The sequence below is a fragment of the Triticum aestivum genome, chromosome 4B, assembly GCF_018294505.1.
Source record: "Triticum aestivum cultivar Chinese Spring chromosome 4B, IWGSC CS RefSeq v2.1, whole genome shotgun sequence".
In the NCBI taxonomy this organism is placed as follows: Eukaryota; Viridiplantae; Streptophyta; class Magnoliopsida; order Poales; family Poaceae; genus Triticum; species Triticum aestivum.
Genome location: NC_057804.1, coordinates 407,958,586 through 407,985,969, shown reverse-complemented (window position 1 = coordinate 407,985,969; position 27,384 = coordinate 407,958,586).

Genomic DNA, 27,384 nt, shown 5'->3' with positions numbered 1-27,384 from the left:
GATGGTGGATGGCTGGATGAACAGTAGACGGTGGAGGGGTAGTTGAACAGTAGCCGGTGGAGTAGCGCACGGTGGAGGCTGGATGAACAGGAGCCCGTGGAGGCTGGAGGAGGTCGACGGTAGCCCGTGGAGGCTGGAGGAGGTCGACGGTGGAGATGAACAGTATCCTGTGGAGTCCCGTTTTGCGGTACGCCACACCCCTCCCGATGAACAGGACCCCCGTTTCGACCGTAGGAGGTCCGTTTCCTTCGTTTTGCGGTACGCCACACCCCTCCCGATGAACAAGACCCCCGTTTCGACCGTAGGAGGTCCGTTTCCTCCGTTTTGCGGTATGCCACACCCCTCCCAATCAACAGGACCCCCATTTTGACCGTAGGAGGTCCATTTCCTCCGTTTTGCGGTATGCCACACCCTCCCGATCAACAGGACCCCGTTTCGAACGTGGCCGGTCGAACACAAGGCCGTTTCCTCTATTCTGCGGTACGCCAGGCCTCGTTTCCATCGCCTGTTCCGTCCAAGCCAGTTGGCTCCCACGCGTTCCGTTGCCTCCCGATGAACACGACGCATTCCGTTGCCTCCCCATGAACACGACGCATTCCGTTTCCTCCCCATGAACACGATGCACTCTGTTGCCTCCCCATGAACACGACGCATTCCGTTGCCTCCCCATGAACACGACCCTCGCCGTACGTATGCGTGACTAAGCGTTCGAGACCCCGCCCGTATGTACACATACGTGGCTGTATTTTCTTTCTTGCACCCTGGCCGCCGTATGTACGTGTACATGCTACGTGCGCGCCTCCACTACAACACGTGCGCGCCGCTACTACGACACGTGCGCGACCAGGATGACAATGCTATGTATACTTCGACCAGGTGGGTCCCGACTGTCAGGCACTTCCTAGCCTGCGAAGATGTAGCTGGTGGGTCCCAACAGTCACGGGGGCGAATCATTTTTTTTGCCCGGACACACTTCCTTGCGTGCGAAGGTGTAGCTGCTGGGTCCCAGCAGTTAGGGGGTGAATCGTTTTTTTTGCCCGGATGCACTTCCTTGCGTGTGAAGGTGTAGCTGCTGGGTCCCGGCAGTCAGGGGGCGAATCGTTTTTTTGCCCGGATGCACTTCCTTGCATGCGAAGGTGTAGCTGGTGGGTCCCAGTAGTCGGGGGGCGAATCATTTTTTTTGGACGCACTTCCTTGCGTGCGAACATGTAGCTGGTGGGTCCCAGCAGTCAGGGGGGGGGCGAATCGTTTTTTTCTCGGATGCACTTCCTTGCGTGCGAATATGTAGCTCGTGGGTCCCAGCAGTCAGGGGGCGAATCATTTTTTTCGTGAAATACGGTGGCCCGTCCGGTGGATCCCTGCTGTCAGGTGGAGGAATAATTATTTTGCACGTAATAAGGAGGCACTTCCTTATGGCTGCCGTGGACTCAGCTGTCAGCCTCTCCATGTACAGTCCACGTCCGGTGGAAGTCGTTCCTTGACCACGTTGACCATGCCGCGCCGAGAGCACCACAGCGGTGGACGACGGCGAGGCCTAGGAAGGGGACGATGCGGAGCTGGGGAAGACGCGGTAGTGGATGCACACGTGGAGAGGAGTACGAGGGTTCACTGGTTCGGCTGCGCTATCATCGCCGCAGAATAACAGGGGGTGTGGGTGAGTGGAGGGATGGCCTGGCCAGCGGTGGGAATAGTAGGTGGCGGTGAGGCCTCCGCGGCAGCACAGCTGGCCACGGGAGGAAGGAGCAGGCAACACGATCGGTGCTGCTTTGGGTGGCTGGAGCAAGAAGACCAGAGGTTGAAGAAGCACGGCGGCCGTTGGATGGACATCATACGGTCACTGCAGCTAGAATCGTTTATATTGACTAAGTTGAAAAATCCCTTGGTACGTCAACTTAGTAGGCCCACAAGTCAGCTTACGAAACGGTGCGCCCCAGATGTCAGTGGGAGGAATCATTTTTTGGATGGATGAAGCTAGAATATCCGAGATTGAAGAAGAAGCATGGCATCCGTTGGATGGATATCCAACGGCCACTGCTGCTAGAACCGTGTGTTGACTATAAGTTGACAAAGCCTTGCATACGCGTCAACTCTGTTGTTTTAGGGGACGCGTCAACTTAACAAGGCCAGAAGTGTGTGGCAGAGAACTTATAGCCCATTTGGGATTTGTAAGAATGTGTAGCTCATTTTTGAATTCTAATGGAATTTACTACAACCCATTTACAGTTTGTTAAAAGTACAACCCATTTCAACCAACCGTTCAAAACAGAATTCAATAAAATTTCCCACATTTTGATGTGATCCGAATATTTATATCCCGAAATTTCTAGTCGGATTAAATACAATTTCAATATAAATTTATATTACGTAAAAATCCAACGAAACATTGCGCTCGCAACAATTAATGAAATTAAAATTTTCAATATTCCAAAAATAATATTTTATAAAGTAATCACTGTTTGGTGCATTTTTTTATAGTTACTACCCAGTTTTTATAATTACATCCCATTTATTATTTCTTAAAGCCCATTTTCTTGTTAAGCCTAATGCATCCCTCCTAGGAAAGATTTGCAGTCCAGCGGGGCGTAGAATAACAACTTGACCTTGCCTGGGTATTCCTCAAAAAAAAGTATAACTGGGCTAGCCATTTTCAGCTTGAAAAAATTTAATATCTGGGCTGGATATCTGGCCTGGGCTAGACGGGCCACAGCCCGCCCAGTTAATACCTGCAGCGATGTTTTCGTTGCTGTCCAGAGGAGAAAAAATAATATATGGGGTAAACATCGAAAAACTCTGCAGTGCTCACACCTCAAAAACACAAATACTGCTCGATCTGCTTGGTCCCAGCTGTCGGCCGCTCCTTGTGCAATTCTCTCGTTTATTGACTACTCCGTCCTTTCCGGTTTATAATGCTCAATTCAAAAATCTCACCAATCAAGGTAGATGGCGAGTGGTGGAATACTTTTTGTAGTTTTGCAAAAGCACCTAATTAATGCTCTTGTTATCCTCAAAAAATTATGTTTATCAATGCATTAATTGCAATGCATGCATGCATAAAGTACATGCAATTGTCAATTTTCTCTTAATACTTGCATGCAATGATCTAATGCACCTTGGAATCTGAACATGTGATGGAAAACAACCAAATTGAGCCTTATAAAATGGAAAAACTAAAATTTTGAGATAAGCCTTATAAACCGGAAAGGAGGGAGTACATAGGTTGACAATGGTGTGGGACCGTGATGTCAGGAAACCAAGAGGAAGCAAAATAAATTATAGTTATATATATATACATCTGGGCTATTCTATTACGCGTAACAGAATATTATTCTGTACCCTTTTTGAACTGACGGTTTCAGGTGGTTGTACTGATGTTTTTGAAGCGGTTGAACTGATGCTTTCAGTTGTGTTTAAAAGATCGTCTTCTTTAGTTCAAAAACTTTTTGTAATTTTTTTGTCGGAATGGGGCATGTAATATATCGTTGGAGAGCTCTTGACAACCATATTTCAAGTATATTGAACGTTTTTGCAAAATCATTATGGTTTAAGAGCAGTTTTGAAAAAAAACATTTTTTTCAAAACCAAAAACGTGAATCATATTTTGGACTCAATTTTCAAACGGTTTGTCGGAATTGAGAAAATAAGATGGCGTTGGAAAGCCGGTGAAAATCCGCATCTTCCATATATGTATTGTTTTTTCTAATTCTATATGATTTAAAAGTAATTTGAAAAACGGTGAAATTCTGGGCGAAACATATATTCGCGATTTTTTCCAAACAGTTTGTCGGATTGACGCAAATGATACGGCGTTCGAAAGCTATAGAAAATGCGCAACTTTTTCGTATAGAAATGTTTTTCTAATTTCTTACGGTTTAAAAACGTATTCGAATATGGTCAAATTTGATTTTGAACGCATTTTTTTTAAAAAGTTTGTCGAAATATGGAAAATAGTATACCGTTGAATAGCTATCGAAAATTTGGAACTTAGTCATGTTGAACGTTTTCTCTACTTCGCAACCGTTTAAGAGTAATTTTGAATACGGCATGACGGATCTTGCTGTTTTTTCTCGTTTGAAAAACAGAAAAGTCGTACTGATATATGTGTATGTTTGTACTGAGATGTTTTTTGTAGAGTAATTTTGAATGGTTCTGAAAATTGGTACTTGTACTGATGCTTGCATGGGTTTGTACTAAGCGTGTTTTCACTAACTAGACTTTCCTATGTTTTTCGGGTAATATTTTTCTCGTAAGTTTTCAACGGTTTACTGTATCATCGCCCCTGTACTTGTATGGTTTGTATCATCAAACTGAATGATATTTTATTCAAAAAGAAAATGTGTTTTTTTGAACTCAACATTTTTTTGACAATGATGTTCTGAACTTCTCTCATTTTACGACTTGTACTGAGGTACTTACTAAGCAGGATTTTCATGGGGTTTCTTTTTTTGCTTGAATTTTTACAATTTGAATTTCTGCCATTTCTTTTATTCCGAACGGACCACCGTTTTTAACTCATACTGAGGTACTTACTACGCCCGAATTGGGGTGGATGTCGCGTGTCTCGGCGAGGAAGAAGACGAAGCTCGGGGGCAAGACTGGATTCGGACGGCGGCTGGTCCGGTCGGTAGGATGCTGCGCAAGGTGGGGGGTGACAGGCGCAGGGCGGCAGGGCTCAGAGTGGCGGCGCACAACAGAGGGGCTCGAGGTGGCGGCACGGTGCGGGGATGGCAGTGCGCGGCGGCGGAGGGAGGCTGGGATTGCGCGCGACTGCCGCCGGAGGCGGGGACGGGTCGCGGCAGCCGCCGGAGGTCGGGACGGGCCGGCGAGCTCATCGCATGGGAGGCGCGTGGGGAGGATCCGGCACCCGTCGACAGGGAGGTGCGCGGGGAGGGGCCGGCGCCTATCGGAGGGAAGGCGCGCGGGGAGGGGCCGGCGAGCCCGTCGGCGGGGAGGCATGCAGACGGCCGGCCGGCGGCAGCGCATGGGTCGGTGGAGCGACCCGTCACGGCGCCGCGGGCTCCCTCGCTCCGGCTGCCGCCATCGCTTGCTTGCCCGCGACGGCTGCCTCCGGCGGTAGGAGGTGGGCTAGGTTGGGGACGAGTCGGGGAGTTTCTCCTGTGGCCTGCGCGTCGCGCCCTTATAGGGACCGAGGGTAACAGAATAATATTCTGTTACCGGTAACAGAATAGTCCAGCCCTATATATATATATATATATATATATATATATATATATGCGTACGTGAGGCTATGGACCTGGTGGGTCCCCATTGTCATCCTATCCAAGTAAAGTCATCTCCTCGCCCGCGCGCGCTTTCCGCCCGAAACAATCAGCACGCCGGCCGCCCCGCTTCCCGGTGCAGGCGATTGCTCCGCCTTCAAACGACACAAGTGCCGTCCATCCGTCCATCTGCGGCACACATTAATGATACGCGGTTGCCGAGGCGGCTACTCCGGCGCCACATGTCCGTCCCTCCGCCCGCCCACCATTGCTATATAAACTGCTGCGCCGGCCATAGCCGCAGTCATCCACATCTATCCACACCACTACTGCCGACCATGGCTTCCTCACGCTCCAGCGCTCTTTGGGATGGGCGGACAACGGACCACAAGGAGATGGCAGCCATTGCTACTGACCGGCTAGCCCGCAAGCAGCCGGAGGATGATGACGTCCCAATGGAGAACATGGTAGTCGACGATCCGACGCCAACCCCTCCTCCACGCCATCCTCGCCGGTGCATTGCACCATGACCATCGGCGAGGCCCGTGCCCAATATATAGACAGGGTGAGGCAGATGTGTGAGGAGCAGTTCCGGGAGGTGCAGGCCGACACCGCCTACAACCACCATCTCCTCCAGGAGCACCAGCAGGCGGACGAGCAGATCGCCGCGGAGCGGGTGGAGAAGGAGGCGCTGCTCGACTCGTACCGCTCTGCCCGCAAGGGCCGCCTCGAGCGCTGGCGGTACCGCATGCGGGTGGCGGAGGCTGCAGCCGCCTATAAAGAGGCTAGAAAAGAGGGTGATGAAGCGGGCGAGGCGCTGTTTGGCGAGACCAAGGACGCGGCAGAGGACAATGTTGGCTCCGACGAGTCCCCGCTCCACTGGCATCGACGACGTCCTGCTCCGCTGAGGCCCCGCGGCGCCAACAACGAGGCAGAGGACACCGCCGGCTCCGCCGAGGCCCCGACCCACCAACAACGAGGCAGAGGACATCGCCGGCTCAGCCGAGGCCCCACCCTGCCGGCAACGTGGGGGAGGATTTCCACCGCTCCGCTGAGGCGCCGCCCGCCGGCAATGAGATAGAGGACATCGCCGGCTCTGCCAAGGCCCCGCCCCGCTGCCAACGAGGCCGTGCCACACAGAAAACGAGGAAGAGTAGAACATGGTAGGTCGCCGCCGCTCGGGTCCAAGTAAGGCCACCGCTGCTACCCTTCGGTTGAAGCCAAGCTAGGTGGGTTGACCATTGACGGCCGGTTAGCTTCTTGGTGGCGACATGGAGTCGGAGAGCTGCGCTGGAGAAGAACGCTGCTTCTACTTAACTGCTGGTGCAGTTGGCTGACTGACACGTGGGCCTAACAGGCCACATGTCAGTTACGCAACTGCACCTGCAGTTAAGTCACTGAAGCTTCTGTTCGGCTCAGCAGGACACAGGTGGGTAGCTTTGGTTAATTAATTATACCTCCAGCGCACCCCTTTTTAGTTTTTTTAGAAAAGGAGGATGACCCCCGGCCTCTGCATCTGGAGATGCATGCGGCCACAAACACCCCTTTTTAGTTGAAGAATGTATGAAATGTAATGAAATCCGACATGTTTATATGAAATCCGACCGTGTATGAATGAATTCATTTCGATTAGTTCAAATTCCTGTATCACTGGCATTGGATGAACATGCAAAACAATACGTACTAGCATTATTCCCAGGGTGGTCACCACGTTTGCAGCAGTTTCACATGTACTCCCTCCGGTCCTTTCTAGTCTGCATACAAGTTTTGTCTGCAGTCAAAGTATCTCTACTTTGAACAATCTTATACAAAAAGTATGCACTTTCACAATGTGCGAAGTAAAAAGGAACATAAGGAGTACAAAGAGTTTGAGCAGCTTTTTAGCGTTTCTGTACATTGCAATCAAACACACAGGCCTGGCAATTCATAGAGAACATTCAAAACAATCGATGATTATGCATCTCAGCGACTCAGATGTCGGAGGGAATATTTACTTCACAACTAAAGAATAAAGAAAAAATTGATCACCGCTGCTGATAGCAAAGGGCGTCCCATTCGAAAATATCAAACGCATATCTTGCTAAAATCAATGAGCAAAATTTGACAAGGTTGTCCCATTCCAAAATATCAAGTGCCTACGATTGTGGAATGGGCAGGGTTTGCCATCAGTTCGGACATTGACATGGCACCTCATGCTAAATAAACCAGCTGTTCTTTTTGTGCAGTTCCACCAAAATCAACCAAATTCGCGCGTAGCTTGTATGATTTCGCCCTTATTTGTTGCGACGCCTTGAACTTATGGGCACCTCCTTTCTTGTGGTGGAAATGAATAATTTGATGTATTCATGAACATTTTGTGCAGTTCCCGTTGAAATCAAGCTAAGCACCCCTATTTGCACAAATAAAAAAAGTGATTAGTATAAAGCAAACTGTACTATGAATTGACAGTTTCAACACGCACATACATGGTCTATGTAGAGCACACTTTTAGAAAAGTGGAACTCACCAGAAAGAATCCTAGAACAACATTTACTCGCGCATCACAGCGAAAAAATGGAGATTTGTCAGTCCTTCTGAGCTGAAGTTAGTTTGGTCTTGTGGGGAGTAATGTAACCATCCTTCAACTGCTCCTTCTGATGAGAAGATAGACATGGCTTCTTCATCCTGGCATAATCGGAACTAGTCACTTCACGTACTCCATATTCTTCTTCAGAGGAAGATGATCCCTGTTTGCTCAAAAAAAAGGAAAGGAAATATTTAAAACAACACAGATGAAACACTTCACAAGGACAATACCACTTTTTCATGACAGTATCTAAACAGTAGCACAACACCAATAGAGATGACAAAGCTCAATCATATGGATGAAATCAGTGGGTGAGTACCAACATTTGTCAGGAGGTTGATTGTGTAGAGCATACAGATGAAGCACTTCTCTGGAACCATCTGTTGCTATCTACGGGGGTGGCCATGCTTACTATATACTCCTCGATTAGTTTAATGTTTCCAACATCTTCTTGTGCAGTTCCACTAAAATATATGGTATCTTCAAAGAAGATCCCTGTTTGCACAAGTAGAGATAATTACGTATGGCATCAAATCAGTGGCAAAACAATTGCTCATTCCAGCCATAGCAATAAATTAAGATGCAAAACTATATCATTACTTGTGTCATCACAGTTCCAGTGCTTCATTACAGCACCGAGAGTTGATTTTTGTTTTTCTTCCGCTTGTTCTTCTCCTTCATCACTTGGTTCGATAACAGACAAGCTTCGCCTTCAATGTAAGATTTGGCATGTCAATTAGGGAGCACAAGTATAGTACTAAACTTAATTTTCTGATGAAAGTGGCAAAATACAGGCCAACAGTTGTGAAATATCCTTATCTTACCTCAATGGGATATTACGGTGCACATAAAGATTGGAAGTCTTGTCTCCATTTGTGCAGTTCACTAAAATCAAGCAACATTATCGTACAAGTAGCACAACATATGAAAGCACACTGCAGAATCATGTGAAAGAAGGCTAGTACTAACCTCTCATGACGCGGAATTCAAACAACTCACAAGAAGATGATCTGAACCAAATTCGCCTTAACAGATAGGAAGTAAGATCTCCTCTTGTGCAGTTCCACTAAGATCAAGCAATCAAGCATCAGTGTGACATTTTGGTTGAACTGCACAAAACACTCTTAAAACAAAAGTGTTTTGTGTAGTGCAACAAAAGGTCACAATGGCAATGAGGTGAAGTAGATAACCCTGTTTACACAGAGGTGCAAAGGAAACAATTAGTGGTCAATAACGGTGGATGACACAGAAGCCAACAAAAAGAAGCATCTAGCTTATCTAAATGGGAAAGAAAGCAAGACAGTGGTATTTCTCAAACGGTGGCATTGATTAATATTAACATGGAGATTATATTAACAATAAAATTCGTTAAACATGTAATTTGCTTTTAACTGTGGCATTGCATCAATTTTCCAGCGGCATTATTAGAGGGTGTTTGTTTACAGGGACATTTTGGTGTAGGGACTAAAAAAACTCCATGTCAGTCACATCTAAAGCAAACATGAGGGACTTTTCGGGACTAAAAGTGGGCATTTGGGACTAAAGAGAGAAGACCCCAAGGGAGTCTTTTTGGGACTTTTTCCAACAGTTGCCCCTGCCACGCATCGCACCTTGTTTCTATTAGTTCATTACTAGGGGTAACATGGTATTTTATCATGTCATTTAATAACCTCTAGTCCATGTTTAGTCCCTGGAACCAAGCAGGTAGGGACTAGGGAATTTTTAACCAAACATGGCCTTAGATTAACAACAGCTAATGAGTTGCACGGGACAGTGGATGCACCAGCACCATGTGCATATACCGATGTACTGTGGTCATGCACAGTCTATTGCCACAAAGAACAAACAACCAAGGAGCATATTTGTGTTGGTCCCAGTTTTGTTATCTTTAGACACCTTTCCCTATGTGAGCACAGCAAATCTAGTCCTGCTCAAACTCTACAGCCTTGTCCCTTCCTTTCCTTTTTGAACTAGTACTTTTGCCCCTTCCTTTCCTCTTTGAACCACGTCCTAGATTTATGCGATACAACTTTCCCCACTACTTTCCCCCATTCCTTTCCTCTTTGAACCACGTCCTAGATTCATGCTATACAACTTTCCCCCTTCATTTCCTCTTTGAACCACGTCCTAGATTCATGCTATATACAACTTTTCCCACTACTTTCACCCAATCCTTTCCTCTTTGAACCACGTCCTAGGTTCATGGTATACATGCATCTAGAGCAATGCATGTGGAGTAAGTAAAATATACCTTAAGGTTCTTGGGGCGTGGTTTGGATGGCGATGGGATATCGGCGAAGAAGAAGGGGTCGGAGGCCCTCCCACGCCGCCGCTGGGTGGAAAGTGAACAACAGCGCCGGTAGTGGATTCCCTCCCTCGCTGACAGTGACAATGTTAAGCCTCCTTCCCTTCCCGGCGGATGGATCCTGCCGGCTCTTTGAGCAGCAATGAGGGGAGAGAGAGGCCAACGAAGTCTTGTTTAGATCTGGAGGGCGAGAGAGTATGAAGAGAGCAATTACAAGTGCTGAGGCTCTAGCGGGAGAGGGCGAGAGAGTGTGAAGAGAGCAACTACAAGCGCTGAGGCTCCAGCGTGTATATATATACTGGAGAGAGAGTGTGAAGTGTGCAAACCCTAGAAAACATTTTGACCAGTCAAAGAATCCTCCTGGCAAAAATTATGCTCAAGTGTAGTTATCGAACCCGAGACCTCAAGTTTGATGAGCGAACAGGCTAACCAGCTCAACCCTCCCGTTATGTTCAACGAGAGGAAAATAACCTTTTATACATTCATGCATTCGTGTGACAGGCATGCCGTGTTTTTTTCTGTGTGTGTGAGTCATTAGGATTTCAATCATAATCGTGTCATGTGGCTTTGGTGGTAAGACTATCCACAGTGGTGCAGAAATAATGCAGCCTTAGTCACCTTACCTCTCTCCACGTAGTACGTTGGGTCCCACCAGTCAGAGGGTGAAACAAACAAATTAATAAGAAAAATTAAAAGCACCAGCGGTGTATCTTACTACCTCACACATCTCGCTACTTCTCTGGAACACTGTCCAATTGATCCCTCTGTTTGCTCACGTACTATTTTAAGTGAATCCTTATTATAACATGCACACAAATTTTGGGCACTTGTATTCGACTTAAGTTAGTGTGCCACCGTATCTCGTATACTTACTACTCCCTCCGTCTAGGTGTAATAAGTCACGTTAGAAGGTGCAACAGGACCAAGGTGCGTGCGTGTGCGTGTGTGTGTTTAACAACATGTATGTGTTAGAGAGTGCGGCAGATCGACCTACTCCTACAGAGATATGGTGTGTAGTGTACGATTTTAGCCGCGAGAGTCGGTGCATCCTCTCGTTTCCGAGCGTGTCCGGTAGGGACATGTGGACAGCTGCCACACCCGCTCCTGACTAGCCTGGCCCACCCAAAGCCCTTCCATCGCCCGCGCGCGCTTCCTACCCGAAACGGTCAGCGCCGCTCCAAAGAATCGGTGCCGCATTCATGCCCGGGCAGAGCGGACGCGACCTCTCACTGGCGCAACAGTGATGGTTGCTTCGTCCGTCCAACTTACTGCTGAATCTATGTGATTTGATGGCTCATTGGTCTTTGTTACTAAGGTGGTAGGACTGCTGGATGTCCCACGCTTTCGGCGAAAGGAGGTAGTAGATTACAATTTTCTCCATTCTTACAGTGGAGGAGTGCAAGAGCAGTGAAAACACGCAGGCTCAGTGATTACATGGCCCACCTCACACTATCACCATGCGACACCTAACTCTTTACATAGCACTCCCTCCGTTCCTAAATATTACTAGATGAGTCCCCGCGCGTTGCCGCGGAACAGCGGTACATCTCTCTGCGCAAAATTATCGATTTCATAGAACTAAAAAAAAATCTATAACCGCATGACAAATGTGGTAGCCAAACTAAATAAACTCCCATCATCATTTAGATCATCCCACGTAAGGAAAAAAGATCATCCAACTCCTACTGCATAATGGGATTATATTTTTCTTTTTGACATGTTAATGGGTGTCACGCCCAATATGCGACCCTATCCAAAAGGAACTCGAAGGTCCCACCAAGGATAGACCCGCATATTGAAACGCTTTTGCAAGGTGGATATCATTACATCAACATTACGTAATAGATGGGGATACATACAAGAGGCATACAATGCCACACGAATACAACATCACAATACATAAGATCAACATCCGACTACGGATGAAACACAAACAGAAACTCAAACGACATCCACCCTGCTAGCCCAGGCTGCCGACATGGAACCTATCCCTTGATCAAAGAAGTAGAAGAAGAACTCAACACAAGCAAGCATCGCTCTCGCGTCATGATCATCGCATAACCTGTACCTGCAACTATTGTTGTAGTAATCTGTGAGCCACGAGGACTCAGCAATCCCATTACCATGGGTATCAAGACTAGCAAAGCTTAAAGGGAAAGGAAGGGGTAAAGTGGTGAGGCTGCAGCAGCGACTAAGCATATATGGTGGCTAACATACGCAAATAAGACCGAGAAGAGAGCAAGCGGAACGGTTGTCAACTAGTAATGATCAAGAAATGATCCTGAACTCCTACTTACGTCAAACATAACCCAGAAACCGTGTTCACTTCCCGGACTCCACCGAAAAGAGACCATCACGGCTACACACACGGTTGATGCGTTTTAATTCGGATCTGGTGTCAAGTTATCTACAACCGGACATTAACAAATTCCCATCTGCCTATAACCGCAGGCACGGCTTTCGAAAGATTATACCCTGCAGGGGTGTCCCAACTTAGCCCATGATAAGCTCTCGCGATCAACGAAGGATATACCTTCTCCCAGGAAGACCCGATCAGACTCGGAATCCCGGTTTACAAGACATTTCGACAATGGTAAAACAAGACCAGCAAGACCGCCCGCTGTGCCGACAAATCCCGATAGGAGCTGCACATATCTCGTTCTCAGGGCACACCATATGAGCGAAGCGTACATGAACTGACGTAACCCAAGTTGCCAAGGGATGGCCCCGCACGGTGCTCTAGTTTGGACCAACACTTAGACAAGCACTGGCCCGGGGGGCTATAATAAAGATGACCCTCGAGAGAGCGACTCCCAAGGGAAAAGTAGGTGGTGGTGAGGCAAATGGTAAAACCAAAGTTGGGCCTTGCTGGAGGAGTTTTATTCAAAGCGAACTGTCAAGGGGGTCCCATAAATCACCCGACCGCGTAAGGAACGCAAAATCCGGGAACATAACACCGGTATGACGGAAACTAGGGCGGCAAGAGTGGAACAAAACACCAGGCATAAGGCCGAGTCTTCCACCCTTTACCAAGTATATATATGCATTAATAATATAAGAGATATTGTGATATCCCAACCAAAATCCTGTCCACCATGGAGAAATCATCAACTTCACCTGCAACTAGCAACGCTATAAGAGGGGCTGAGCAAAAGCGGTAACATAGCCAAACAACGGTTTGCATAGGAAATGTATCAAAGGTTAGAGGTTCATGGCAATATGGGAGGCTTGATAAACAGGTGATAGGTAGCGCAGCATAGCGATAGAACAAAACAACTAGCATAGCAATGATAGTAGTGAGATCCAGGGTAGCGGTCATCTTGCCTGAAATCCCGCTAGGAAGAAGAACGAGTCCATGAAGAAGACCAATGGATGAAGCCACGAAGACGAACCAAGCATAGACGAACGAATCCTCACGATCGCAACGAAACGGGAACTATCGAGAGAAGCACACAACATGGTAAACACACCACACATGAACATGACATGATGCACAAACAAGTATGATGCAAGGCAAGACTACATGTAGCTACTCATGGCAAGAGATGATGCAAACAAGAGCAACACATCAAGGCAAGTTTAAATGAGGCCGGGAACAACAATATAACAATTCCGGTAAGTCCTCATATGCATATTTCGAAATTGGTCCAGATCTGAATAAACCTTATGCTCAAGTTGTTAAACAGCAAGTTAAGATGCACAAAGATGATCTACACGAGATTCTAGTCAAGTTACATATAAAGTTCATTTAGTTCGGAGCTACGGCCTAGAAGATATGAGCAAAACAAGTTAAACATGGCATTGATGCAAAATGCATACAAACATCAAGCAAACACCTCAAAACATGGATGCAACATGATAATATGAAACTACATGCAATTCTAAGCAAGTTTCATATAGAGCACACTCAAAACGGAGCAACGGTTCAACACACACATATGGAACAAGTTATAGCAACAATCTGTCCAAAACAGCAACTAGGCATCTTACAAGCACCAAAACATTATGCTACAGCATCTCAACATGAAAACAAAAGACACGGACATGATGTACAGGTAATGCATTACAAAACATGAACACTGAACTATCTCCAGAAATCACTAGAACATGCTCAAACACACATGGCAAGATTGCAAATAATATCAGTTTCAGACTTTGCAGAAAATAACATCAGGTTGCAATGTTTAGAGCTATCAAACAACATGTTACAGGAACTTATCATGGCAAACAAAGGCATGACATGAATTTACTAAATGCATAGATCAAAAGTCCTTTAGTGACCATGAGCCAAAAAGGAGCAGAAAATATGATGGCACCCATGTAAACATAGCAAGTTATATTACAGATTCAAACATGACAGAAACAGAATTATGAACGCATGTAGATGAGCTTGTGCAACTCACTACAGAGCAATACATGGCATGGCAAGGCAACCAACTGTAAGAAGGCATGTTTATGAAGCTAAGCATGGCAATAGCAAGTTCATAGGGTACATGGAACACTAGCAAAACACATGGCAACAACTGAACTTAATTTTAACAGGCTGACAGCAACATTATGAAGCAACTTTGGAGCAAGAGAACAACAAGCTACAGCAAGATATAAATGTAACCAGGGGCATGGATGGTTAGAGGATGACATGTAGGACAAAACATATCTAGTGAACATATCCAGATTATGCATAGAATGATTTGTAGCAGCAGGTTTACATAGCATCACGAAATAACAAATTCAGCCTAGCAAAACAGCAACAGCAAGTACACTACTTAACAAGCTCGATTCACTCATCACAACGCATTGCATGACAAGATAAGCATAGCATCATCATGAAGACATGTTTATGAAACAAACCAATGCAAGAACAAGTTCATAGCATGCAAGGATCAACTACAACAACCTTGGCAAAATTGAATAACATGTAAACAATCTGCCAGGAAACATTTTGAAGCAAAAGTAGAGCACGAAAATGACATGCTAGACTACTCCATAATTGCAACCAAGGGCATGAATGGATAGAGAACAACCATATGTTCAAAACACCTTTACTGAAGTATCTCAAAATATGCATGCATCTCTCTGTAGCATCAAGTTTACATGGCATCAAAATAACAGCAGAACAGGGACTAAAATCAGCAACATCACGATGCCTAGTTTGCATGCTTGTGCTAGTCACCACATTGATCACAAAAATACATGGTAAGCACCTCTGTAAAGAAGACATGGCATAGTTCAAAACACATGTAGACATCAACCTCATAGGATGCACACATCAATCATGGCAAAAATGACAAATAAGCATGTTATAACAGTTTCAGCAGATTAACATCATGAAGCACTCTTGCAACGATGATTCAAGCATCAAGATGAGCTCAAATGAACATGATGCAATGGAATGAAATGATGTACTCGTTGAGGCGAACAATTTGACATATTACATGCACGAAATGGAGCTACAGATGCAGAGATACGATGCAATGAACATGGCATGATGATGTCAAAATATTACGGGACTTAGCAGAAAAAAACAACCTCGCGAAGAAACGGGACGAAGGCGTTCCGGGACAAGGGGATCCAGGACGGGGGCGCCGTTTGGTTGTTGTTGGTGGTGGATCTGATCCAGATCCGGACGGAGACGGGTCCGGCGGCGGCGGCTCGCCAGAGTTGGCTGAGGGGAGGTTCCGGTGAGGCCGGGACGAGGCGCTCCGGCGAGGGGGGCGCCGGATTCGGTCGGGGCGCGGAGCGGTCCCGCGGCGGAGGGGGGCGAAGGGAGTCGAGGCGGCGGAGGTCGGACGCGGGGCCTTCGGTGGCCGGCGCGGTCGACGAAGGCGGCGGCGGGCGGTCGCCGGCGGCGGGGCCAGGACGGCGAGGCGGCGGACGGCGGCGGAGTCCGGCGGCTGCGCGGGTCGCGGGCTGCGGCGGCTGGCGGCTCGGGCCCGGGCGGGAGCCGGACAGCGGCGGGATGGGCCCCGCTGGCCCGATCCAGGCCACGCGGGCTGGCGGCGGGGCTGGAGGAGAGAGAGGGCGGCGGCGGAGACGTGGCGCCTCCTAATTGGCTGCAAGCGGCGGCGGACGCGTCCGGCGACGAGATGGACATGTCCGGTGGCGCGGAGGGAAGTTAGGGTAGGGTTTGATCTGCGCGGATTTTCGGGGGAGGCCACATATTTATAGGTAGAGGGAGCTAGGAGTGTCCAAATGAGGCACGGTTTTCGCCCACACGATCGTGATCAAACGACCGAGAGCATGGAGGTGAGTTAGATGGGTTTTGGGCAAGTTTGGAAGGGTGTTGGTCTGCAAAGAGAAAGGGGGGTTTCGGGCTACGCGGTTAACCATTGGAGTATCGAACGAACTCCAAATGGCACGAAACTTGATAGGCGGTCTACCGGTGCTGTACCAAGGTCACTTGGCAAGCCTCGGGTCATTCCGAGAACATTCAACACCCGCACACGAAAACAAGGTCTGAGAGGGGGCGACGGGCACGCGCGAATGGTCCGGACTCCGAACGGACAACGGAGAGAACCGAGAGAACCCGAACGGATGCAAGTTTTGAAAAAACATGCAGATGAAATGCAGATGATGACATGGCAAAATGCAACACGCAAGCAAATGACATGGCAACGACGACGAATAACTGGCAGACACCTGGCGCATCGGATCCGGGGCGTTACAACACTCCTCCACTAACAAGAGATGTCATCCCGAGATCTTAGGACTGAGACGAAAGGGAAAAGGATGAGGTGAAGCAAGAACTGAAGAGAAGAAGCAAAGAATCGAGAGCACTCGAGAAGAAGAGAGGAACGACGAGAATGACGAGAATCGAAAGCTCACGGAATCAGATAGACTATGAAACCACTCCGGTTATAACGAGATAAGAAACAAATAAGAGTGAAAGGATTTAGGCAGCACTCCGGTTGAACAAGGAAAGAATAGAAGATGAGCTTCACCCAAAGAGATGGCACTTGACGAGATGAACAATGCAATGCCTCCGGAAGAATTGAAAGAATTTAATGAAAAGAACTTAGCAGGAAGGGATGAACAGAGTTGTTGAGAAAATCAACAACGAAAGAATAAGCTTGTTGTGGTCTTATAGATAACATCTCAAAATTATGAGGTGATAACCGGCCACAAATGGAAATGATTGAATAGCTGAGAAGAACGAAGAAATGCAAAACTCCACTTTCGTAGAATTACTTGCACATCGAGATGCAAGAATCTTGATGCAAGAAGAAAAGACACTTGAACTCCAGCAACCAGAATCTTGATGAACAATTGAAGAAAAGAATTGAATCATGAAGAACCACCTTGAGGAACTCCGGTGACTAAAGGATGATGAGATAAAATTGAAGGATGAAAGAATAAGATGAGCCTTGCGATGATTTAGATGGAGGTTCCGACGAAATGGCTGAGGGAAATTTGAACTCCAGAAAAGAAAAGACAAAAAGACTTGGAATTAGAATTTATTCCACAAGAACAAACTCTGAAGGAAAAGGATTACTCACTTGGATGAAATAAGAATAAGATTTATTGTATGCTTATCCTTCATCAAATTAAATTGATGACAAGCAATGGACTTTTACATACTACTTATTCTTCTTGAAAAGGATTGAGAAGTGACATATCGCAAACTTGAGAAGGTCTTACTGAACCACCGGAAGGATTGAAAAGAACGAATGAATTAATATGATGATCAAGGAAAAAGAATGTTCAACGAACCACCGTAAGAATTCTGAAATGACTAATGAAAGAGACTGAATCACCGGGAAGAATTAGAGAACAAATATGCCTGAGGGGATTTACATGCAGAAGAACAAAGAGATAACAACTGATTAAAGAACACTTGAACGAAGCACCAGGATAAATAGAGAATGATAACTGGAATGATGGCCTCCGGTGAAAAGAAATGGAAAAACAACTCCTGAGAAACTCCGGATGGTTGAGAAAAGGAATATCTGACAAATGGAATAATTTGAGAGGATAATATGAAGCTAGAACCACGAAACTTCGAGAGAACGGACAAGATTTAGAGGAAAAACTCTTCTGCGATCTTCAAATGACGACGAGAAACACCACCAAAATTATTAAGATACTCCGGGAGAATGAAAAGCGAAGAGGTTGAGCCAACAAAGAAAAGAATTTGAAAGCAATCTTGGAGAAGGCATGTTACTGATGAAATCATACTTACGTCAAACCTCAAAAAGGATTTGAGAATGGCTCCGGGAAATCAGAAGAGTTAGGTAAGATCCTGGGAAAAGACCTGTGGGTTAGGGCCCACTGAAGAGAAAAACACCGTTGGAAAGGGATGTTGAACAGATAGATGATGCACCGGAACAATTGAAATATTTGAATGAGGTGACAACCTTGAATTAATTCGAACACAGATGAATCTCCTGAGATGTCTTGAACACTCCGGAAGGATAAACTGGCGAGAGGTGAACGAGCAAGGATAACACTTGATCCGAGGGAAAGAATATGATCAACACTGAATACTTGAATTGGGTCCACCGGAAAAAGAAAGGGATGAAGAATGACGAACAAGACGAGAATTCACCGGTTGAATTAATTTACGAAAGACTGAAGAGGCTCCACATGACTGAGATAGATGGTCGAGAGAGAGTCAGACTCCGGGAAGAAAAAGGGTGGGAGGGCGGGAAAACAAAATCATCTTGGAAGGAGAAATCGACGAATATCTTGAAGAGAAAACACCGGTTGAAATCATTGAGGAGAGAGAGCAAAAACTTCGCACGAGTAGGATGGATACTCGATTACGGACTCCGGCTTCGAGAAGAAAAAGGGTGGGAGGGTGGGAAAAGAAAACAACTGAGGATTGAACTTGGCAAAGATGAAGATGCTCGAGTCAACTTGACGAGAAATGCACCGGATGAAAAGAGTTGAGAACCAACGATCAGAAAACCAACTGCGTGATCCTAAAGAAAAATTTGAAGGGGAAGAGAAGTAATTCAAAAAACCTACGTCAAGATTCCTCACCAGAGCGACGAAGGGGCAGAGGAGTAAAAAGAATTCCTACTCTCTGATATAACTAGACTCCGAAAATAGTTTTCTTCTAGACTCAACAACGGCCAAACCACACGATCAATCAAGGGGGCTCCTAGGGTCGGTCGAGGCTCTAATACCAACTTGTCACGCCCAATATGCGACCCTATCCAAAAGGAACTCGAAGGTCCCACCAAGGATAGACCCGCATATTGAAACGCTTTTGCAAGGTGGATATCATTACATCAACATTACATAATAGATGGGGATACATACAAGAGGCATACAATGCCACACGAATACAACATCACAATACATAAGATCAACATCCGACTACGGATGAAACACAAACAGAAACTCAAATTACATCCACCCTGCTAGCCCAGGCTGCCGACCTGGAACCTATCCCTTGATCGAAGAAGCAGAAGAAGAACTCAACACAAGCAAGCATCGCTCTCGCGTCATGATCATTGCATAACCTGTACCTGCAACTGTTGTTGTAGTAATCCGTGAGCCACGAGGACTCAGCAATCCCATTACCATGGGTATCAAGACTAGCAAAGCTTAAAGGGAAAGGAAGGGGTAAAGTGGTGAGGTTGCAGCAGCGACTAAGCATATATGGTGGCTAACATACGCAAATAAGAGCGAGAAGAGAGAAAGCGGAACGGTCGTCAACTAGTAATGATCAAGAAGTGATCCTGAACTCCTACTTACGTCAAACATAACCCAGAAACCGTGTTCACTTCCCGGACTCCGCCGAAAAGAGACCATCACGGCTACACACACGGTTGATGCATTTTAATTCGGATCTGGTGTCAAGTTATCTACAACCGGACATTAACAAATTCCCATCTGCCTATAACCGCAGGCACGGCTTTCGAAAGATTATACCCTACAGGGGTGTCCCAACTTAGCCCATGATGAGCTCTCGCGATCAACGAAGGATATACCTTCTCCCAGGAAGACCCGATCAGACTCGGAATCCCGGTTTACAAGACATTTTGACAATGGTAAAACAAGACCAGCAAGACCGCCCGTTGTGCCGACAAATCCCGATAGGAGCTGCACATATCTCGTTCTCAGGGCACACCGGATGAGCAAAGCGTACAGGAACCGACGTAACCCAAGTTGCCAAGGGATGACCCCGCACGGTGCTCTAGTTTGGACCAACACTTAGACAAGCATTGGCCCAGGGGGCTATAATAAAGATGACCCTCGAGAGAGCGACTCCCAAGGGAAAAGTAGGTGGTGGTGAGGCAAATGGTAAAACCAAAGTTGGGCCTTGCTGGAGGAGTTTTATTCAAAGCGAATTGTCAAGGGGGTCCCATAAATCACCCGACCGCGTAAGGAACGCAAAATCCGGGAACATAACACCGGTATGACGGAAACTAGGGCGGCAAGAGTGGAACAAAACACCAGGCATAAGGCCGAGTCTTCCACCCTTTACCAAGTATATAGATGCATTAATAATATAAGAGATATTGTGATATCCCAACCAAAATCCTGTCCACCATGGAGAAATCTTCAACTTCACCTGCAACTAGCAACGCTATAAGAGGGGCTGAGAAAAAGCGGTAACATAGCCAAACAACGGTTTGCATAGGAAAGGTATCAAAGGTTAGAGGTTCATGGCAATATGGGAGGCTTGATAAACAGGTCATAGGTAGCGCAGCATAGCGATAGAACGAAACAACTAGCATAGCAATGATAGTAGTGATTTCCAGGGTAGCGGTCATCTTGCCTGAAATCCCGCTAGGAATAAGAACGAGTCCATGAAGAAGACGAACGGATGAAGCCACGAAGACGAACCAAGCATAGACGAACGAATCCTCATGATCGCAACGAAACGGGAACTATCGAGAGAAGCACACAACATGGTAAACACATCACACATGAACATGACATGATGCACAAACAAGTGGGAATCACGGCCGAGGAGGTTGCTGAAGACACGGGAGAATGCACGCCCAAGAAGGCCCCGACTCCTCTCCCCAACAAGCTTGCGAGCCTTCATGGCCTGGTCCTCCAGGAGGGTCACAATGTTGATGAAGAAGTTGAGGTGGCTGGCGTAGTCGTTCTCGTGCGGATGAGGAGTGCTCTCGTCATAGATGGTGCCCAAGGCGTGGTTAGCTCTGGCTCGGAGATCCTGGAACATCGAGCTGTGCTCGCGTTGCAGCGTTAGGCGACGGTTCGCTTTCTTCACATCTTTCTGCAAGGGATGCGGTGTCCTTGAATTGCTGCTGAAGGGAGGATAACTCAGCGCGGGCAGAGGTCAAGGCAGATTCGGAAGAAGCCAGAGCCTCCTTAGCGACATTCTCGCGTTGTTCTGCAGATTCCAACTTTGCCTTCACGGCGGTGGTCCTATCCTCAAGCTTGGCCTTGAGCAGCTCCAGATCCAGGTGGTGCCCTTCCGCCAAGTCCGTGCGCGCCTTCGCCACCCTCTCTCCACAGCCAGCTATACTCGGGCTTCTCGGGCGATGACGACATCCTCGGTTGCGGTAGCGTGGCGCTCCCTCACCTCCAACCGCTCCGATGCCAGGATATGCTCCACAACCTCCAGCGCCAGGTCATCTTGGTGCCTTAGAAGCTCTGCCTCGAGAGGCGCTTCGCCCGGTGATGCGGCTAGGAGGGCACACCGCCCCTCGATCTCCTTCTCAAGGGCAGCATTTGAAGACAGGAGCTCCCGCTCTCGCTCCTCAGCTGCCTCGCGACGGTGATTGGCAGCTTCAGCCTCCCCCAGGGCACGGGCGCAAGCCTCACGAGGAGTTGCGAGGGAAGCCGCCATGAGCGCATCAGCCTGATCATGCCGAAGCCGCCCAAAGTTGACGGCAACCTTCAACTGGTGCCACTCGTGTGCCAGTTGGCAGTCCTCTGCCTTGAGCCTGGTGTCAACATCGGCTAGCTCCCCACCAAGCCGGATCATCATGCGCATCGCCTCACCGAAGAGCTCGAAGCGGATGGCACTATGTGCACGTGTGAGCGCCAGCATGCTGCCAAGCCCTTCTTCGGCCCCGGGAGCCACCGAAGAAGCGTGGGACGCCTTGCCTGCGTCTGGCCGGGGGCTGGCCAATGCAGCTCCACAACCCAAAGAAAGAGACTGCCCAAGAGGCACCCAACTACCAGCAGTGATCAGAGGGAGAGTAGTTGATGCTTCCCTCGCCCCCAGGCCAGGTCGCGGGAGAAGGAGGCAGGAGACTCAAGTCCGAGGCCCCCCTACGGCGCCCCAGCGGCTGGGGTCGGCCCCGCACCTTGGGCGGAGCCCGGGCATGGGGGGTTGTGCACCGTGATCGAGCCAGGATCCTTGGAAGGGCGTCTCTCCTGAGGCTTCACCGTCGCGGGGACCCTGCGAGGCCCTAGTAAGAAAAGAGCATGGCGCACGGGGAATCACAAAATAAGGTACTTACTCGTCCACAGCCATGTATTTCCTCAGCTTCAGCGGTTGGCGGATGCCACCGCTATAGCTCGGAGATCCTTTCCTCTTGAGGAGCGCTTCAAGATTCAGGTGAAGCCGGCCGGGCCTCGAGTAACTATCCGCAGGAGTAGGAGCGCTCGGCGGGGCACCTTGGGTGGTGGCCTCCGGAGCAGAAGCACTCGGTAGGGTTCCATGGGCGGCAGCCTCTGAGGCACCAGGGGGCACCGCACCATCAGGAACCACCTCGGGACAATCATCCTGAGCCTCAGGAGCCCCTGCCTCTGGAGCATCGGGTTGTGCTAACTCCACAGTGGCCCCTTTCTGGGTCCCAGGAGTCTCGGCCTCCGGAGCCCCCGGTGGCACATGATCTTTGGAGGTCCCCTCGGCGGCAGCTAGCGGCATGCACCTCCCTGCTTCCACACTTGAGGCGCACGCTGCAGGATCAAGCAGCAGGGGAGCCACGAGGATGGGATTCTCGCGAGGCCCCTCAAGGCCCGCCGGGTGTAACCCCCACTCGTCGAATAGGGGCATCTGCCCCACGAAGGCCACCTTGTTCGAGAATTGGTAGAGGATGCAGCCATTCCCTGGAAGATCAGCGGGTTTGGAGTTGCCTGTCAGAAGCTCGAGTACCCTGCTCAGGGTCTTGGAGGGCAGCGACGGCTTCTGGAGCCTCATGGAGTCCTTGGCGCCGGCAAAATCCCACATCGTGCGAGAATGGCGCTGGAGCGGGGCGACGCGCCGCCAGACGAATTCCTTCACCACCATCGGCGTCGTCACCTCTAGCTCCTGCAGCCTGGCCAGCATCTTCCAAACGCGGGCAAGCCAGCGGTCGGTGAGCTTCACGTGCCCCCAGCCAGAGCTGGGCACAACTGGCGCTCGAGGGGTCAGAAGTAGGGGGTTGCGCGTACCAGCATCAACAAACAACCATTGCTTACGGAACCCCTTTGCGGCAGGCAATAGCTCGAAATCCCTGAGCTGGCAGTCGCCGCTACAGCTTCAAAGGTCACACACCCAGAGCATTAGCGGGCATCGACCAGTCGGAGCAAGAAGAAATGGCGGAATAGGGCCATGGAAGGAGCAATGCCGACCATGGCCTCGCAAAGGAAGGCGAAGATGGCAAGGAGGATGATGGAGAGGGGGTAGAGGTGTAGCAGGTGGATCTGGTAGTGCGAAATTATGGCATTGAAGAAAAGGGAGAAGGGCGGAATCAGGCCTGTGAAGAGAGCATGAAGATAGATGGGGATCTCGGTAGCACTCATGTCATCCACAAGCCAAGACGCGAGCCGGACGGCCGTTGATTTCCACTCGTTGGAATCAGCTGCGGGAGCAGGGCAGACCTTGTCCAGCCCTTCCTGATTGATCACCGTTGACTGCTCGAGGGCCAGCTCCAAGGCCTGCGGGGGATCGGCCGGCGCGCACGACTTCCCCTTCTTCTTCCTCTCCTCCGGAGCCATGGTGGAAGCCGGGAAGGGGGAATGCCGCCGGCACCAGATCTGCGCAATGGGTCACAAGCTTGGAAGAGAAGGAGCAAAGGCCAAGCGCGATGATCTACAAGGGCGAGCTGCTCTGGCAACGGACGGCTGCCAGGCTTGGCGGATTTCAAGGTAGCATGGGGAAGTGGAGACGCCCACGTCCCATCAATCTCCACACGTTGTTTAAGGCCGCAGGCAGTTAGGGCCAGCAGCGCTCCGAACTTGCCCTTTGGCTTCACCCAGAAGCCAAGTCCGAGCGCGCCTTGGGCCCGGGGGCTACTGTCGAATTTCTAGATATGGGGGTACCCAGTCTTGCCTGCCTACGGCCCACTGCATGGCTCCATCGATGGCCTGGTATGGCCCAGCTTCAGCATCAACAACTCAAGACCCTCGCGAGGCAGACGAAGCCAAGACCCCCAAAGGGATCCGCCTCCTCAGGGTGGTTCCCGATGGGCGGAGAGTTCTATGCAAGGTGCACATCGCGAGGCTCAGCTGATGTGAGCCGTGACAACCAAGGCCAGGCAGGCGCCAGGCGGGCACCAGTGGGCATAGGGTACCGGTTTCCTCTTTGGTGCAAAGGAGGCAAGCATCAAGCACAGAGTCCCAAGGAATCAGTCAAAGGTTTACATTCTGGTGCGACAAGACCAAGACCACCAGGATGGCAGGACGGAGGTCATCGCCGAGCCCACCGCAGTGTCACGAACAGAGGCTTTTCTTAGGCGAAGACCACTTTAGTCATGATAGGATGTACTTCATGTGCCACTTCAAATCTGGCCATTGTGGGATCCCTTCCCTCCACATTTGGGAAGAGACTGAGGCCACTATAAATAGGACTTAGCCACCACCAAAGAAGGGGCCGAATCGACAAGGAAAGAGTAGCTCCACCAGCTCTGTAGATCTCAAGAACACCTCACCTCCTGAGGCCAGTTCATCCACTATACTAGTTCATCCTCAGACCCTCGAGGCAATCCACCAAAACGCTGGAGTAGGGTATTACACCGCAAGGTGGCCCGAACCAGGATAAACTGCTGCGTCTCTCTTTCGCTTTGAGCTCGACGCGCTAGGCTTAGAGGTTCATGAGTAGGCAAGGTGTGTAAGTTGAGATCTCCGCACGCACCCTAGAGTTCGAACCTATCAAGGGTTAGCGGAACCCAAAATCCGACAAGATCTATCTAGGTGATGCATAGCAATGAGAGGGGAGAGTGTGTCCACGTACCCTCGTAGACGGAAAGCGGAAGCGTTTCAATAACGCGGTTGATTTAGTCGAACTTCTTCGCGATCCAACCGAACAAGTACTAAATGCACGGCACCTCCGCGTTCAGCACACATTCAACTTGATGACGTCCCTCGTGCTCTTGATCCAGTTGAGGACGAGGGTGAGTTCCGTTAGCACGACGGCGTGGTGATGGTGATGATGATGCTACCGGCGTAGGGCTTTGCCTAAGCACTACGATGGTATGATCGATGTGTGTAATTGTGGAGGGGGGCACCGCACACGGGTAAGAGAAACTTGTTTTTTCTAGGGTGACCCCTTGCCTCGTATATAAAGGAGCAAGGGGGAGGCCGGCCGTCCCCTAGGGCGCGCCCCAAGAGGGGAGTCCAGCAAGGGGGAGAGGGGGGGAAGAAGGAGAGGGAGAGGGAGTAGGAAAGGGGGGCGCCACCCCCCTTCCCTAGTCCATTTCGGACCCAAGGGGGGAGGGAGCGCGCGGCCTGCCCTGGCCACCCCTCTCTCTCTCCACCAAGGCCCAATGTGGCCCATTAGTTCCCCGGGGGGTTCCAGTAACCCCTCCGGCATTGGTTTTACCCGAAACTTTCCGAAACACTTTTGGTGTCCGAATATAGCCGTCCAATATATCAATATTTATGTCTCGACCATTTCGAGACTCCTCATCACATCCGTGATCTCATCCGGGACTCTGAACAAACTTCGGTCATCAAAAAAACATAACTCATAATACATATCGTCATTGAACGTTAAGCGTGCGGACCCTACGGGTTTGAGAACTATGTAGACATGACCGAGACACATCTCCTGTCAATAACCAATAGCAGAACCTGGATGCTCATATTGACTCCTACATATTCTACGAAGATCTTTATCGGTCAAACCGCATAACAACATATGTTGTTCCCTTTGTCATCGGTATGTTACATGCCCGAGATTCGATCATCGGTATCATCATACCTAGTTCAATCTCGTTACCGGCAAGTCTCTTTACTCGTTCCGTAATACTTCATCCAGTAACTAACTCATTAGTCACATTGCTTGCAAGGCTTATAGTGATGAGCACTACCGAGAGGGCCCAGAGATACCTCTCCGAAACACGGAGTGACAAATCCTAATCTCGATCTATGCCAACCCAACAAACACCTTCGGAGATACTTGTAGAGCACCTTTATAATCACCTATTTATGTTGTGACGTTTGGTAGCATACAAAGTGTTCCTCCGGTATTCGGGAGTTGCATAATCTCATAGTCCAAGGAACATGTATAAGTCATGAAGAAAGAAGTAGCAATGAAACTGTAACGATCATAATGCTAAGCTAACGGATGGGTCATGTCCATCACATCATTCTCCTAATGATGTGATCCCGTTCATCAAATGACAACACATGTCTATGGTTAGGAAACATAACCATCTTTGATTAACGAGCTAGTCAAGTAGAGGCATACTAGGGACACTTTGTTTTGTCTATGTATTCACACATGTACTAAGTTTCCGGTTAATACAATTCTAGCATGAATAACAGACATTTATCATGAAATAAGGAAATAAATTATAACTTTATTATTGCCACTAGGGCATATTTCCTTCAGTCTCCCACTTGCACTAGAGTCAATAATCTAGATTACAAAATAATGATTCTAACACCCATGGAGTTTTGGTGCTGATCATGTTTTGCTCGTGGAAGAGGCTTAGTCAACGGGTCTGCAACATTCAGATCCGTATGTATCTTGCAAATCTCTATGTCCGCCTCCGACACTTGATGACGGATGGAGTTGAAGTGTCTCTTGATGTGCTTGGTTCTCTTGTGAAATCTGGATTCCTTTGCCAAGGAAATTGCACCAGTATAGTCACAAAAGATTTTCATTGGACCTGATGCACTAGGTATGACACCTAGATCGGATATGAACTCCTTCATCCAGACTCCTTCATTTGCTGCTTCCGAAGCAGCAATGTACTCCGCTTCACACGTAGATCCCGCCATGACGCTCTGCTTGGAACTGCACCAACTGACAGCTCCTCCATTCAATAAAAATACGTATCCGGATTGCGACTTAGAGTCATCCGGATCAGTGTCAAAGCTTGCATCGACGTAACCGTTTACGACGAGCTCTTTGTCACCTCCATAAACGAGAAACATATCCTTAGTCCTTTTCAAGTATTTCAGGATGTTCTTGACCGCTGTCCAGTGCTCCACTC